At 41.1% G+C, this 16,342-nt stretch overlaps 1 protein-coding gene across 7 annotated transcripts in view; it reads right to left on the bottom strand.

Annotated features, from left to right (window-relative positions):
- CALD1 (caldesmon 1) overlaps positions 1-16,342 on the bottom strand; it is a 227,603-nt gene that overhangs the window by 118,242 nt on the left and 93,019 nt on the right. For 2 of the 7 annotated variants that reach the window (XM_043463767.1, XM_043463769.1), the window contains exon 3: positions 9,048-9,140. The exons of the other annotated variants lie outside the window; for them this stretch is intronic. The gene's annotated coding sequence lies outside the window, so the exon portion shown is untranslated. The remainder of the gene's footprint in view (positions 1-9,047; positions 9,141-16,342) is intronic. 7 annotated transcript variants of the gene reach the window in all.

The raw sequence follows: 16,342 nt of genomic DNA, 5'->3' as shown, positions 1-16,342 counted from the left end.
ATAGCATATTCAAGACTGGCAAAGGCTCTACATCCATCATCACAATCAAAACTTCAAAAACAACATTCAACAAATATTGTGAATTACCATTTGCTACCTTGCTGGGTGTGGCAAAGATGTTGTGAATGCAACTACTCTGCCCTCATTGTGCTTATAGTCTGATGGTGGAGACAGGCAATAAATCAATAAAATATAAACTGGGACGGGGTTAGGAAAGGAAAATCTAAGCTGCTATGAGAGAGAACTACAGGAATGACTCATGGTTTTCTTTGTTTTTTTTTTTTTTCTTTTTAATATATTTTTTGCAAACTTTTAATTTTGTATTGGGAAATAGCCAATTAGCAATGTTATGATAGTTTCAGGTGGACAGTGAAGGGACTCAGCCATACATATACATGTATCCATTCTCCCCCAAAGTCCTCTCCTATCCAAGCTGCTACTTAACATTAAGCAGAGTTCTAACTCAAGGTTTCCTTTGGGTTAAAATAAGATTTAAGAAGTAGTAGCTTTTTCAAAAAAGAATAATGTTAATACACTACAGACAAGCATTGATAAAGGGAACATAAATGTATGAGACTGAGGTTTGCATTTATTAAATATATATCAACATCTAGATTGTGCCAGGCACTTGCTCTTCTAGGTGTTGATAAATCGAACTCGTCTCTACTTTTCTGTCCTAAAAAAGTGAGTGAAGAGTAAAGTAGCTAGTTAGATTTGCAGGGTGGTGAACTATTCTTACCCTTTCTTTCTAACTTCAGATCCTATGTAAGTAATGTAAATATAATGACCTATCAAAAAATATGATCTGCCAGAACTGATACAGACATAGGGAATCCACTTAAGATATTAATTTCACATGGCTAGAGTGGAGGGCATCTTTCTAGAAACCACCCAACTCAGTGACCTTCCAACAACAAAAGCATGTTTCTCACTCACCACTGGGCAGAAATTTGTTGATTTGAATGTAGCTGGTTCACTTTGTTTTTTCAAATTTTGGTTCATGATTCCAAGAAATGAACAACCCATAATAAATTTACTCCAGTGGCAGAACATCTCATGACCAGCTTTCCTACTTTGAATACCACAAGCAGACCTTTAATTTGTTGACACACAGCCCCTGGACATTCATGAAAACAAGATGTTCTCTTGCTGCTTTTTAAGTTAAACAGATTTAAGTCAGGGTCTCAGCTGAATTTCAAAAACAGATGTTCCGTAGCAGAAGGGCTGAACTGACCCCAGCAAAGAGAGGCTGTTTCACTTGAACTTGAATATTCTTTTGTTAGTAGGACAAGTGATCAAATCCTGGAACTGAAAACAGGAGCAACCCAGGGTTTACTACTGTCTCCATTCAATGACTGCCCTGTGGGTCTGGGGAGACTGGCATCCAGGAATCTTGGTTTGGGGAATAAGCTGAAGCTTGGGAGGTTTAGGTGCCTGGGTTATGAAGGGGTTGGTGAGGAGGGATGGTCTTTCCCCCAGCCCCCACCCCCCTGCCGGCAAAGCCACCATCCTGTTTCCCTGTCCACCATGGGGGCCCTGCATGTAATGACTCCACTGTACCTACCACCTCTCCTGACCCCACAGTCAGGCCACTTCCTTAGTCCTGCAACAATCCAGCTAGTATTTTTGCCTCTGGGCCTTTGTCCCTATTTCCTCTCTTTTATAACCTGCAGTGCCCTCCATTCCTTCTGCAAATCCCATATATTTTTCTACAGTGTAGCTCAGTCTTCTCTTTATTCCAGAAGCATCCTGTCTTTCAACTCTGTAGCATTGTTAGCACTGTTCTTTTTGATGGTCAATACTATACAGCTTTGTTACTCAAATGTGTTATAACCTCTGTTTCTCTGAGCAAATGTGAAGCTGCTCAATATCAGGGCCTGCATCTCCTTTGGTATCCCCTCGCAGTGCTGGGTGTTTTGCTCTGCCTTTATAGATACGTGAGAATGGTTGCTGAACTGAACTTACTGAAAAAACTTCTGGCCTAGAAATCCAAGTTCCAAAAATTCCACACGTCTGGCCGTTAATACCCTTTACGCTTTCTGGGCACCTTATAGAACTGTACTTGTTGGCTTCCTTGTGGTCAACTTCGGCCAAGTGACTAGTTCTGGCCAATGACTTGTGAGAGGAAGTATTCCGTCACTTCTGGGACAGACCATTTACTTGTTGATATGAGATCCTTCAGAGTATTTTTTCTCTCTGCCCTGGGGTCCCCAAGTAAGGATGGCAATGATGTGGACGAGAGACCCCTGCCTATCCAGGGTTAGAGAGAAAGCATGAGTGAGCAACCTTTGTGTTGAAGTCACTAAGATTTTGAGTGGTCCCTAACCCCAGCATAACCTAGCTGCCATGACTGACATAGCCATGGTTAAGCTAGTCCATAACAAAAATGATCTTGTGATATTAGGCACTGCTTCATGAAGGTATTTATTCAACTTACTGATTTTCTGTTTCTGTTCTATGGCTTCTAACATAGAAATAGGAATGGGTAAGCTAATCAGGTAGGGTTTAAGGGAGTGGAAATGGCTTATTGGCCCCATCTGCCTACTCCAATGAGTCATAAAACTACCGCTAACTGCAGCAGTGCTCACGTGTTATGTGTTCATTTACTTACACCAGGAATGACAAACTCAAATGCTTTTAAGGACCCAAAAGGTAAATACTTGGGGAGTGGTGGCCTGTGGGGAAATGGAGAATGCATGCATCCCTAAAAAAATTCAAAATCAAAATTTCAAGAAAACCATGCTGGGCAAAGGAAGCCCACTTTCAGGTCAGTGTGGACCTCAGGTTGCTTGTTGGTAATCCCTAATATATACAATCATTCCTTAATGGCTCTCATGTGCCAGGCTAGGCACTGTGAGGAGTTAAAGGGTGAACTTATGTGAATTCATCTATTAGCCTACACTCTAGATGGAGAAGTTTATTTATTTAGTCAATGGTTATATAGCATGTGCTATGTACCCAGTACAGTTCTAAGAACTTTATAAATATCAGTTTAAATCTTTATAACAATCTTTATTGAGTCCATTTTACAGATAGAAAGACTAAGGCTCAGAGAAGGTGTGTCATTTGCCCAAGGTCACAGAATTATCAAATATTAGAGCCAGGATTTACATCCAGGCAGCCTAGCCCTTAGAGTCTGTGCTTTGTGAGACTATGCTACTTCTTACAAGATGTAATACAAGGTAGCTTATGGCAATAACCTCACTGATGAAAAGACCATGTAATTGCCTAAAGGATCCATGCTTGGCTACAAACAACCCTGTCTAGAATTTGTTTCCTGTTGGAAGGATTTGGCTTGCTTGATATTAGGGAGAGTCCATATTTGATGTTTATTAATGAAATGAAAATGAATCTTGTTGATGTTCATTTGGGCTTTGGCAAACTAATTTATTTTTTAATTTAAATGGAGTTCACTTTAGAAAGTAAGCTGAATTCATCCTAAAGTCTTTAAAAAATAAAACACACTTTGACTATTTCTTTTCGTTTTTTCATTGAATTAATTTCAGACAAGAAGCAAAATCATCTAAGATTATCTGTTAGTGTCTGTCTTAAGACAGACTCAGATTTTGTAGGACCTGAAAATTATTTAGGAGTCCTTTAAGAAAGCAAATACAATGTTAAATGTAAAAACTTAGGCAGGGGTGTGACAGACATCTGTTCAAATGAGGGGCTTTGTGGCTTAAGCACCACTGGTTTCACAGTGAATCACTTTGGGTCTGTCACCTTTGATTCTTTGAGCATTCCAATAAAAAAGTCACAAACCCTTACTTGGTCTTAATTTCCAATTATTTTGATTCTACAGTTATGTCTCCCCCTAACTAATTAATGCCCCCCTAATTAATAATAATTAATTATTATTAATTATTAAATTCTTCTTGAAAACAGAATTTAGGAAACAAATGAGGCAGGGGACAATTAAGCTTCATTCTTCAAAGCAATTTTCAGAAAAGTAGAATCAGAGATACAGCAGTGGTCTGCAGTGTTTTGCCTATAAACCACATAATTAAGAATGATAGGTAGATGAGACAGCAGAGATATACAAAATATTATGACTCTTTGTTAAGATAAGGCCAATAAAAAATAAATAAAAGAATCAGAAATCACAATTTATGTCAATGAGTATATTATTGGAGTCACTAGATTTTCCACTGCATTCAGTAAAAAAAGTCCATTTTATAGGAAGAATGAAGGAACACTAGAATTGTTAACGTAGCCCAGACCCAATATAGCACTGGCTAGAGAAGTTCCAATTCAGTATATAGCTGTAGAGTGAATAAATTAATGAGTGACTGAATATGTATGTTTGAAGAGCAAGAAAAGGACAGATGGTGCTAATAGTGGTCACAAGCCTCCCCCACCAACCCTGACTTAAAACTGCATCTTTTATTTCTAATCCATTAGCCAGCAAGCTGGGGGAGGCAGTAGATATGTCCCCATAGTCCCTCATGATAACAAATGTCTTTATGTTTATACATCTTGAGAGTCTGTGATGGGATCAGATTCACAGTCATGGGTATAATATACTTATGGGAGGAATCTTTTGAAGAACTTGAAGAAAATGCTTTTAGACGAGCGCCTTCCTTCAGGCCTGCCATATGTTTGTATTCACTCCCTCTCTGCATTCTCTGAATATGATAAACACACTTCTCTCCAAACTCAGGATGCCCCATTCCACGGTATGTCATTCTTGGTCATTAAATAACAGGACTTGATATTAATGTTGGCTGTCTCCATCCCTCTTTAACAAAGTGTTTTCAGCCAAAGATATTAAACTAGTCAACCTCTCTTTTCCCCTGTCAGAGAAACAGCCAGCCTCCTGAAATCACAGCTCATTTATACCACGTTGGCGTGAATATTCAGACTCCATTTGTCTCCAGCTCTTAAAGACTGGTGTTAGAGTGAATGATAGACATTTTGTTTTGAATTAGCAAAAAGGAGGAGGAAAAAAAAAACAAAAACCCAAGTAATAAGTTTGGCCTTAAAATATCTGTTTCAGGGAATGCAGCTCCGCTTTTTCCTCCAGTAAAAGTCGATTGAAAAAAAAAATCTAGATTTAATTTGGCATTAAGTTGGACCTGATACAGAAAATAGTAGGAAGGAAAATGTCTCAGTCTTCCCCTGCCCCCCTGCCTTATTGAGCCTTTAAGCCCTACTGGAGGACTGTTCCGTGGGCTAGTACAAGATGTTTGCAGCTTTGTTTTATTGAACATCCCAAAGCAAACTTTGGAAGTAGTTGAGTCTGTGTCCTTGAACTGAACAAATCCCATCACAGTTGGAACCTCAGACTTCTGATAGTTTTGTATGAAAGCTAAATAGCAGGATCATTCTTCTTCTTCTTCTTTTTTTTTTTTTTCTCTTTACGGCATACTCACTCATGTTTTTTGGAACAGAAGTCTGGAAAGGAGTTCTAGGCAAGAACTCCTGGCAACATTGTTTTTCTCCCTGCTATCTGTGCCTTGATCTTGGTTTGCCCACCCTGACAAAACCTCTTTCCATCAACAGCCATGCTGGGTAGGAATGTGTGCTTAATGGAGGTGCCTCCTAAGGCCAGGTGCAATTCCCTGGCCAAGGAAACACCATCACTTGGCCTAAGTTACAAAATCTGCACATGGTGATGCTGGAATGTCCTGTTACCTTCCTTATCATGAAAGTTTCAAGAACTGGGAAGACCTGAGAACCCATGCTCCTTGAGTCCTCTTGATTCCTAAGCAAACTTGGGTGTTGTTCTACAGCCACTACCAGAAATCTATAGAAAACAATTTTAGTGCAAGAGTGATCCCTTCAGATTCTGCTGTAACAAGTATAGACACACTTGAACTAAACAGGAGGCTGAATACTGTGTCAAGAGTGTCCAGAGAGGCTTGTTCTGCAAAACTCAAGAGAAGATAAAGGGAAAAAACCCTCTCTTTCTATACCATCTAGAGCTTCAACTGACTCCATAAATACTCGCCCACAGAGGTTATAAAAACTCCCATTTATGCTGTTCTAAAACAAGGCAAAGCCTGCTGGGTGCTTACAACTCAAAGCACTTCTTATACATGCTCATAGGAAAATTATCTTTCTCTTCATATCCTATAGCTAACTGAAGTGAATGAAATGCAGTCTGGAGGCACCTCTGCTGGCCACTGGCCACCATTCATTTGGAACACCCCACCTAGGCCATTCATGGATTGCAGAGCTATTTTCTCTTGACTTCAGAATTTCTCCCTGCTCATTTTATACAAATAGCAATTTATGTAAAATCCACTGACACAGGTACCATTAGCACTTTAGGTCACTGAGTGAAAAATGGCATCTTTTTCCTGGCAACTTGAAGAATACCAAGAGGAAAGTACGGAAGTGGGGGGTACTTGAAGAAATCTGGTATCTCAAAGTTTATTTTTAAGAAATAGAAGGGGGTATGCAGAGAAGGAGGAAATTTACAAGCCTCTGACAGGCTCTCCTGCTAATAATCAGACAATCCAAAGAAAGATGATGGGTTTCTGCTAGAGAGAGAGAACCAATGGAGAAATGGAGGCCGGGTGTGGCGCAGCGGGGCGGGGGGTGTTGGTGCATGGAGAAGCAAGGAAAAGAAATGACAGTTTAGAAAATAACAGAGAAATGAATGAATAGTTTTCCTCCTTTTGTTTGTACCACACTAAGCAGGAGAAAAGTGGGAAATTCAGGGCTGGGGTGAAGATGGCCCAATTAGAAATTGCTTTTGATGGTGAGACCCAGAGAGGAGAAGCTTGCTATGGCCACCATGACTCAGGGCCTGGTCCATTCATGAGTCATTAGCCCCCATCCTGTCCTGTGCATGAAACAGGAAAATATCACCAAAACCTCCTTGAAGGCATAGGAAGTGTGGGGAGACCAATGCACTATGGAAGGGGTTCAGTGCAAAGGAGGTACATCCCCCTCAACTGAGTCCTTTGCTGACTGTCTGGACAAGACGATGCTCTGCGGCAGAGGAGTCCCAGTCACCTGACCTTCTGTCTCTTTGGATACTGAGGAGTCTAATCCTGGACCTCCCCTACTGTCCAGTCTGATCAGCTCTGATTGCGGCAGAGAACATGGTCCTAAAGGGAAGTGCTGACGTATGATAGCCCTGGGCAAGCAGCTGGGGAGTCAAACACAGGCTCGTGGGTGGAGCTGGCTGGAGAGGAGCAAGCTCGGGTAGAGAAAGCTCCCCAGGAATGGTTTGGGGCAAAGCCCTAAAGGAGAGGACAGAAGAAGTTATAAAACAGGACCAAAGGAATAAGTGGAGAAATAGATAGACATCTGCAGTTGCTAATACACATATTCTTACATTAGAAATGCCATTTAGATTTCTTCCTCCTGTTATTTACCGGGCAAACTTTCTACATGCAATTTCTAGTGGCATTGTTAAACCGCTGCTCCTCTCCCTCTGCAATCTCTCTGGGTGGCCTCATAATTCCTACGTGTAGGTTATGATTATGAAAATTTCTATCTCTAGTTATTACCTGGGCTTCAGACTTGCATAGCCCTTGTATTCTAGACACACACCCTTGGTTGTCGCATAGGTCCTTAAACTCAGCAAGTCTCAGTCTAAACTCACTGTCCTTCCCTCTTGGCTCCCAAAAGAGTGTTCTCAGTATCTGGAGCAGGTCCATGTTATTTACTCTTTGAGGAGCGAGGTAAGTCTCCTGCCATCAGTTAATCATATTATTTTTTTTTCAGTCTCTGTCTCCAGCTTTGACTTATTTCCACTTTTTGGAAGTCAGGAGACGGACAGCAAGTGAGGAGAAAGCACCACTAATAATCATTATTTGGAGGTGGTCTTAAAGCAAATTAGAGGTGCAGAGACTTGTATCTTACCTCTCCACTCATTTATTCATTTAATAAGTACTATTGAATGCTCACTATTTACAAAGCCTCCTCTAGTGCTATGAAAGATGTAAAAGGCACACTTTTCAGCTTCAAAAATTATTTAGTGAAACAGGGAAGTGAGAGATGTATACAAAGGACCGTAACATACTGTAGGAAAACCAAATATTCTAAGAGTGACATAAATGCTAAGGGAGTTCAGGAGAGGAGACTCAGAGAGCTGTCCATATGCAACAAACTAAAAATCAGCATATGGGGGAAAAAATGATGGGATATTAGAGACTGAGTTGCGTCCCCACAAATTCACATGTTGAAATCTTAGCTCCGAATAACTTAGAATATAAACAAATTTGGAGATCTGGTCATTAAAGAGGTGATTAAGTTAAGATGAAATCTTTAGAGCATGCATTAGTCCGATATGACTGTGGCCCTTCTAAGAAGAGCAAGATGTTGGACAGAGAGCGCACACCAAACATGTGCGGGCAGTGGGATGCTATGTGAAGACCCAGGAAAAGAGGGCCATCTGCAAGTCAAGGGGAGAAGCCTTAGAAGAAAACAAACCTGTCAACTCCTTCACCTTGAACTTCCAGCCTTTGTAACTGTGAGAAAATAAATCTCTGCTATGTAAGCCACCCGGTCTGCGGTATTTTGCTCTGGCAGCCACAGAAAACCACTTCTCCCTACTAGTGCCAGCCTTGGAAAAACTGTGAATGAGTGAAGTTTCCTTTAGCTTCTCCATCCTCTACCTTCTGAAAGCTCCTTTTTCTGCTCCCCGGGTAGACCGTCTACTGGTAGAAGTTCTTCCAGGTGAGGAGGATTTGCTAAGAGTGAAGAGTACTTCCTCCTGAAATCATTGTTTGTTCAAAGGTGAGCTCCTTTACCCTGAAGACTGCCTTATCATCTCTCTATTCCCTCAAGTCAGCAACATTCTTGGGAAGTGAGAACTTCATTATTGATTGGGGACTGTTTTGCTTAATATACTATAGATGCAGGAAAAAAATTAAAATTAAAGCAAAAAAAAATTAGATTACAAAACAGGAAAACAATTCTTTCAAACTTGATAGATTACTTGGTAAATAAACTATGAAGGGCATAGCAGAACCCTTGGTTTCTCACAATGAATCTTTAGGTGCGAGAATTTAGACAATCAGGCAGAAAGGCTATGTAATTTATAAGATCAGAGCCTGCTCCACCAGCAAAATCACATAAACTCTACTCACAGGTAAGCAGTCAAATGTCTGCTTGTGAACCTCTGGTTGATTACCAATCCCTATGAATTCGGCTGGATGATCTTCAAGCTTTTCAATGATTACCTGGTATAAAAGGATGGAAACTCAGTGGAGTGAATTTTAGTTAATGCACAACTATTCCAAATATTTAAGATACAATTTCTTCCTCAGGTACTGATATTGGTTAGGACCATCAAAGGGAAATAAAGCACAGATATAAATAGATATTGCATTTGCAATTGATAGTTGCATTTTAAAGAAAATTAATACAATTATTACGGATTCAGTCCCTAAATTCTTCTAAATAATGGAGGTGAGAGATGGTTTGTACAAAGCAGGGAGCACTACCAATGCCAACAATCAAAGACCAAAGGCATTAGAACATAGCCAGGGACACTGCCTTTTCTAAGTTCACCTTCAAAACCTTCTAAACCTCAGACTCTCAAAGTCTTTTTGGACCCTTTGCTTTGCCCAAAATCTTCTGCTATTGATGGTTAGGAACTTGGTTAATAGGTAAAAGAGGAGGCTCCAGAAGATTACAAATAATGATAGAATGCCCTAGTAGAGAATCTAGAGGTAACTCTCTTGTACTTGAAACACAGCAACAAATATTAAATATTAGACCAAAGAAATAATGAACTGCAGCCGCAAATCACCATCGCATCCCTAACCTGCCCTAGCATGATGCAACAAAGATGCTATGAGTATGAGTGTGGGAAGTGCAGCTCTGGGTTTTAATGCTTGCCTTTTTTGCTAGAATAATGGGGCCCACATGGACCTTAAGAACACACCTTGCTTTCCCCCACCCCATTCTTTGCTTTTTTTTCATTGGAAGGAAATAGAAGTTCTTGGAGTTTAGGGGCTGGCTTGGAATCCCACTGTTGGGAATCAATCTTAGATTCCTAGATTCTCATTTCAGATTTCACAGGTAAAAAGCAAACCAAACAAAAACCTGCCTAGCATGGTATTGATGGTTTGTATCCATCTCAGGAAGGCTGGTTTGCAAAGTAGGGATGGGGAACCCTGAGGGGCTTGTAAATTATTCAGCAGGGCCAGGTGTTATTTCTTATTCTGTTTCTTTATTTGTGAGCAGACATTCAGGCTATCTTCAGCTCTCCTCCTTGAACCTCTACCATCTCCTCCTATTTGTCCAAAATGCACACTTCAACTGTTGTATTGTTGTACATCTATAGCACCTTGCTCATTATTCTGGGGATGTGGGTGTTGATCTTAGGAGCCTAATATCTAGTTGGAGTGATAAAAGATATAACTATCCTTCTAGGTTACAATGCCAGAAAGTGATAAGAGCTCCAAATCCCATTTAAATTCCTTTTCTCCTACTGTGGGCCTCATTTTGGAGGTCTTTCTTATAAAACTGCAGAAAAGGGGGACAAGAAATTCTGTGAGACATCTGCTAGCTGGAGAAGTTGCTCAAGCCTGGTTTACAGTCAGTTCCCTACAGCTCCTAGGTTTCTGCCAGCACGCAGCAGGGCATCAAGAAATTTTGCTGAGTGAGTGAACAAAACCTATGAGTTAGAGGGGGGTGATGAGCTCCTCAAAACTGTAGGCCAGATTTTGTGTGTTAACTTTCATTCATTTCTGAAAGTAGTCTCTGCTCCCTTTCCCCCCCACCCCCCCGAATTAAGAACCACTGCCTAAATGATTAGGATAGCGCTACTACCTGTGCGTTAAGTTGCTTCAGTCATGTCTGACTCCTTGCCATCCCATGGACTATAGCCCTCTAGGCTCTTCTGTCCATGGGATATTCCAGGCAAGAACACTGGAGTGGGTTGCCATGCCCTCTTCCAGGGGATCTTCCCTACCCAGGGATCGAACCCACGGCTCTTATGTCTCCAGCATTGGCAGTGGGGTCCTTTACCATTAGCGCCACCTGGGGAGCCCTGGCGTAGCACAAGAGGATAGTGTTTAGACGAGAACAAATCCTACGAGTAAATTTACAAACAAATAAGGATTGGGTACCTAGTCCCGATGCTGCCACATCCAGACCTGCTGCATCTGTTCCGTGGCCTTTCTTTCATCATCTCTACAATGCGGGGAAGGCATGATCCCTGACCCTCCTAACTGCAGGGCAACTTCAAGGGCCTAAGAGTTAGTTGGTGGTCTTGACCTTGGCTGTACACTACAATCACCCAAGGAGCACTGAAAAGATGACCCAACCCTGGGATCCTCCTTTGATCAAACTAACGAGGATTTGGGGGGTTAGGCCCCAGGCATATGTGTTTCTCAGCTGTCCCCAGGGAGTCTAAAGTGCTGGCAGGTTGCAAGTCACTGAGATAAAGACGCAGACTTCTTTTCCAAATCACTGAGCCGTGTGCACATGTAGGGTGCAGGTGGAGAGATTCCCCTCCAGGTTCTGCTCCTCTCTATGTGCCAGGAACATATCGGAGATTTGCCAGTGAACAGACAGCCGCTGAACCTGGCTTCATGGCACTTACAGTACACTGTCCCCCTAGAATTGAGGTTCTCAGACTGGCTGCATATCAAAATCTTCTGGGAGAGCTTTTTTAAGAAAATGTGACATGGGAAATTCCAGAGAGGTGTCCAGAAACTTGCACATTATAAGAAGTTCCTTACATTCAGATGCTGATGCAGATTATAGAACCCACTCCCCATGTTGCTCTTGCTGTTGTTTAGTTGCTTAATCATGCCTGACTCTTGGCTACCCTGTGGACTGTAGCCCTCCAGGGTTTCCCAGGCAAGAATACTGGAATGGGTTGCCATTTCCTTCTCCAGGGATCTTCCCCACCCAGGGACTGAACCCAGGTCTCCTGCAGTGGCAGGTGGATTCTTTACCACTGAGGCACCAGGGAAGTCTATCCCTTCCACATAGGCCTCTCATTCTTGACCCTCAGGCTTCATCAAAGGAACAGGAGACTAGAAGAAATCATGGAGTTACTTGCCTAATGAATGAACCAAGAGATTTAAACTTATAGGGAAAAAAAATCCTCAGTACCTTCCCCCAAACCCACTGGCAGGGTCGGTACTTGTTTGCCTAGTTTCCCTTTCCCTGGTCCCAATTCCCTCAGTATTTTTATTTTTAAAATTGGGAATGAATAAAGAAAAATATAAAGAAATCAGGGACCTGGGGAAATGTTTCTTTTTTGGTCTGAAGAGTCTATGTATATGTTAATGAACCATCTTGTTAGTGAGACAAAGATAGAAAGGCTTTTGAGAGAAATCATAAGGTGAATAGCACAGTGACTAAGCACAGAGTTTGTCTTCACATATACTTTTTACTTTCAGATTGAGGACGGAAGGGCCAGAAAGTTGATGAAGCTCTCACTTGCTGTTTCAAGATCATGTCCGCTACCTTGCAACTGCAGATTCTTGCCTGGGTGAACCGTTATTTGCTGGATCCCTCTACGCTTTTCATTCGGTGCCCAACATATAGAGACGGGCTGACCTGGCTCAGAGGCAGCTGCTGAAATTCTCTGCAGGCAAAGCTAAGTCTAGACCGGACATGGTAAGGAAGGGAACGACCCGAGATGAAGGAAGAGGGGCCGGAAGAGCGAGCAGGACGGCGTGAGGCAAATAAGCCCCGCTGCCTCGGTCGTCGCCTTCCCAGCCAGTGGCAAACGGCCAGGTGCTATTTATTGCTCCTTTGATTGAACTGTCTGCTCAGGCATGTGGGAAAATTGAGGTTTTATATGAAAGCATTCACTAAGGGAGAATCAAGGTGTAATAAAAAGAAAGGAGGAATTTCTTTCCTTTCAATCAGCTTTCTAGTCTTTTAAGGGGAGTGATTTTCTTAAAACCCTCAGGAAACCTCTAGGTAAAGCCATTCAGTAGCATGAGGAGCAGGACCTAGCACCTTCCTAGGTTACACAAATGGAAAAATATTGACTGTACATACTTGCAAAAAGTGGTTATGCTTCTCCTTTAAAATTCCTAACACAAGTGTTCACAGAAAGATGCCATATTCCAAAAGGATACCAAGGGGTCGGATAAAGGAGAGTATCTCAAATGATAACTTATTATAACAGAGAGTTATTGAAAAGGTTCAATTAGAGATCCTTTATAAAAAAGAATAACTTCATGGAGTCAACAAGAAGAACCGGGTTTTCATTAATTTAGATATTGCCTTATGGAGTTGAGTTAGGATCCTTTGATTTCAACATTAATATTTATTTTAAAAAATCCCCCATGACACTTTTGTAATATGCTCTGCTCTCCTCATGGAGATTCTGATAACTACTGTGTGTTAAGGGTTTTTAGTGCCAGGCCCTGTGCTAAACTCCTTTCATACATCTATCTCATTTATCACTACAACAACTAATGAGATACATGTTCTTAACCTAGGAGAAGCCCTGAGAAATTTGTTGTGTTTAACACATTGGCCTAAATTCACCCAGCTAGTAAGTAATGAAGCCAGTGTTCAAATCCAGGGCAGACCCAGCCTGACAGGTGTATGAGAAGGATACATGCCTACATTCATTTACAGACTGAGTGAGTTCTATAAGCCAGAACTAGACACACAGTGAGGAGCAAGGACTCTGCTCTCACGGGAGTTATAATCTGGTGGAGTACAGATAGCACGCATGTTTCCAATGGTGAGCAAATAAAAGAGCCTAACGTGATAGAGCGCCACTGAATGTTGGATGGTGAGAGATGGTCTCTCTGAAGAGTAGATACCTAGGCTGAAAATATACTTTTAGTTTAAGGAGTCACTCATGTGAAGAGTGTTTCTGGAAGAGCCTTTGAGTATCCTGGTGGGAGGCAGAGGGTTTTATGAGATGACTGTGTGTTCTGTGATCATGAAACTCTTCCAAGTTGTTCAGTCCATATGGGATTCAGGCTTATCTGTCCATTAGCAGAATACACAGTGCTGAAAGATGTGCTGAACAAAAAGGGACTTACCAAAAATAAAAAGATTGTCAGAGCACCACCTTTGCCAGAAAGCATGAGGATGGCAGAGGTGCTGGTCATCTGTCTCTAACCATCAGGGAGCATGCCAGGGATACCTGTGTATCCAACGCCCAGGACAATAGACGCCCCTCTGCACTCCTGTTAACTTGGTAAACTTGAAGACAGCAGACTTCTGTGGGTTTCCATGAGCTCCTTTCAGTCTTGTGCATTGGAGAATAAGGCAGAATATTTCTTAATAATAAAAGAATGAAACACTACAGGATATAATCCTTGGAATGGGAAAGGAATGGTAAGAAGCTATTTCAGACTTAGCTGGCAGGAAGTCACATAATTTGTGGGAATGGAAATTAAAATAAAAATTTTAAAAATAGATCTATGGGTTTTAGTCAAAATGTGCCAGTAACAATAAAACATTAATAATTGTCTCTTGTGAATTGTCTCTGTTTTACATTTATAGTTGAATATGGGACCTAGGAGTATTTTGGAAGAGAAGAAATATGTGATCTCAGGGAATTTGGGTCACTTAAGTAAATACTAATGAGTGAGTTGACCTTGACCAAGTTATTTAAGTACTCTTGGCCCCTCAATTCTTTCATCTGTAACACGAAGCATTTGGAATAGATTTTTAAAGATCTCTCCAATTCAGAAGGTTTTCGTATAATTTTATGGTTTTTTAAGGGAAAAAAAAATGTGTATATCTCAGTATCTATGAATGACCTTGTTATGGCTGGGAATAAAACAAGTTCAATCAAGTTCAGCATCGAAGGGGGTTCCCAGAGAAAAGAATTGCTTTTCAGGGACCACCTACACCACCCCTTCTCCATTATTTCTAAAAGACGAATGTATCTTACAGTTCTGGGAGAATCTATTGAACACCTACTAAGTGCAAGGTACTTGGTATTTGTGATCTAATTAACCTTCAAAAGAAGACTGAAAATAATTGTTTTAGTATCTTATTTCAAAGTAAGAATACAGATTCAGATTCATTGTCACATAGTTAACATGTATCAGAGCTAAAATTGCAGCCCAGACTTGTTCAACTTCAAAGCTCTTTCTAGGACTGAACACTTGGAGTGGAGTGGAAAGGACAAGAGTAAATAAGAGAATAAGAAGCAAAAAAAAAAAAAAAAGAGAATAAGAAGCAATGTTTCTGAAAAGCACAGCAGAGTTTTCTGCAGTATTATGGTGTTGCAGCCATGAAATTAAAAGACACTTACTCCTTGGAAGGAAAGTTATGACCAACCTAGATGGCATGTTAAAAAGCAGAGACATTACTTTGCCAACAAAGGTCCATCTGGTCAAGGCTATGGTTTTTCCAGTGGTCATGTATGGATGTGACAGTTGGACTGTGAGGAAAGCAGAGCACCGAAAAATTGATGCTTTTAAACTGTGGTGTTGGAGAAGACTCTTGAGAGTCCCTTGGACTGCAAGGAAATCCAACCAGTCCATCCTAAAGGAGATCAGTCCTGGGTGTTCATTGGAAGGACTGATGTTGAAGCTGAAACTCCAATACTTTGGCCACCTCATGCAAAGAGTTGACTCAATGGAAAAGACCCTGATGCTGGGAGGGATTGGGGGTAGGAGGAGAAGGGGACGACAGAGGATGAGATGGCTGGATGGCATCACCGACTCGGTGGCATGAGTTTGAGTAAACTCTGGGAGTTGGTGATGGACAGGGAGGCCTGGCGTGCTGCGATTCATGGGGTCGCAAAGAGTCGGACATGACTGAGTGACTGAACTGAATGGAACTGATGGCGCTGAGTAGGAAAAACTCAAAAGCACAAGAAGGAAGAACAACTCTGGAGCTGATGCACCTATTGCTTAATTGTGGTGGAAGTTACACAACTATCTGTATTTGTCAAAACTTATAGAACTGTACACTAAGAGGAGTAAATTTTTACCACGTATAAATTATACTTTGATTAAAAAAACACAAGCAAGAAAAAAAACGAGGAAAGGGTCTTGGGATATAGTCTCAGACCTTAGGAGAGTTCATCCATGGAGAAGGGGCAAACTACAAGTTAATGGAATTGTAGGAAATGGCAGATGGATTTCAAATTCAACTAAAGAGAATTTCCCCAATTCTGTCAAACCACAAGAAGATAGAATAACTCAGTCTGGAGGAAAGTAACATCACCTAGCACCTCAATTGGATACCCATATGGAAGAAAAGAAAATCAAATCTTGATTTCTATTTAATATCATGTATCATACGCCCCCTCCTCCAATTCTAGATTGATTATAGATCTAAATGTGAAAACTTACACATTAAAGCTCTCAGAAAAAAAGGAGATACCTCCATGATCTTGGGACAGGCAAAGATTTTGTAAATAGGGTATATAAAAGAATAAAATTGATAAACTGTACTGCATCAAAATTAAGAACCATAAAGAGAGTGA

This window comes from Cervus canadensis, chromosome 3 (genome assembly GCF_019320065.1).
Source record: "Cervus canadensis isolate Bull #8, Minnesota chromosome 3, ASM1932006v1, whole genome shotgun sequence".
NCBI lineage: Eukaryota > Metazoa > Chordata > Mammalia > Artiodactyla > Cervidae > Cervus > Cervus canadensis.
The sequence above is the reverse complement of the archived record's forward strand: the minus strand, read 5'-3'. Positions and strand labels throughout refer to the sequence as shown.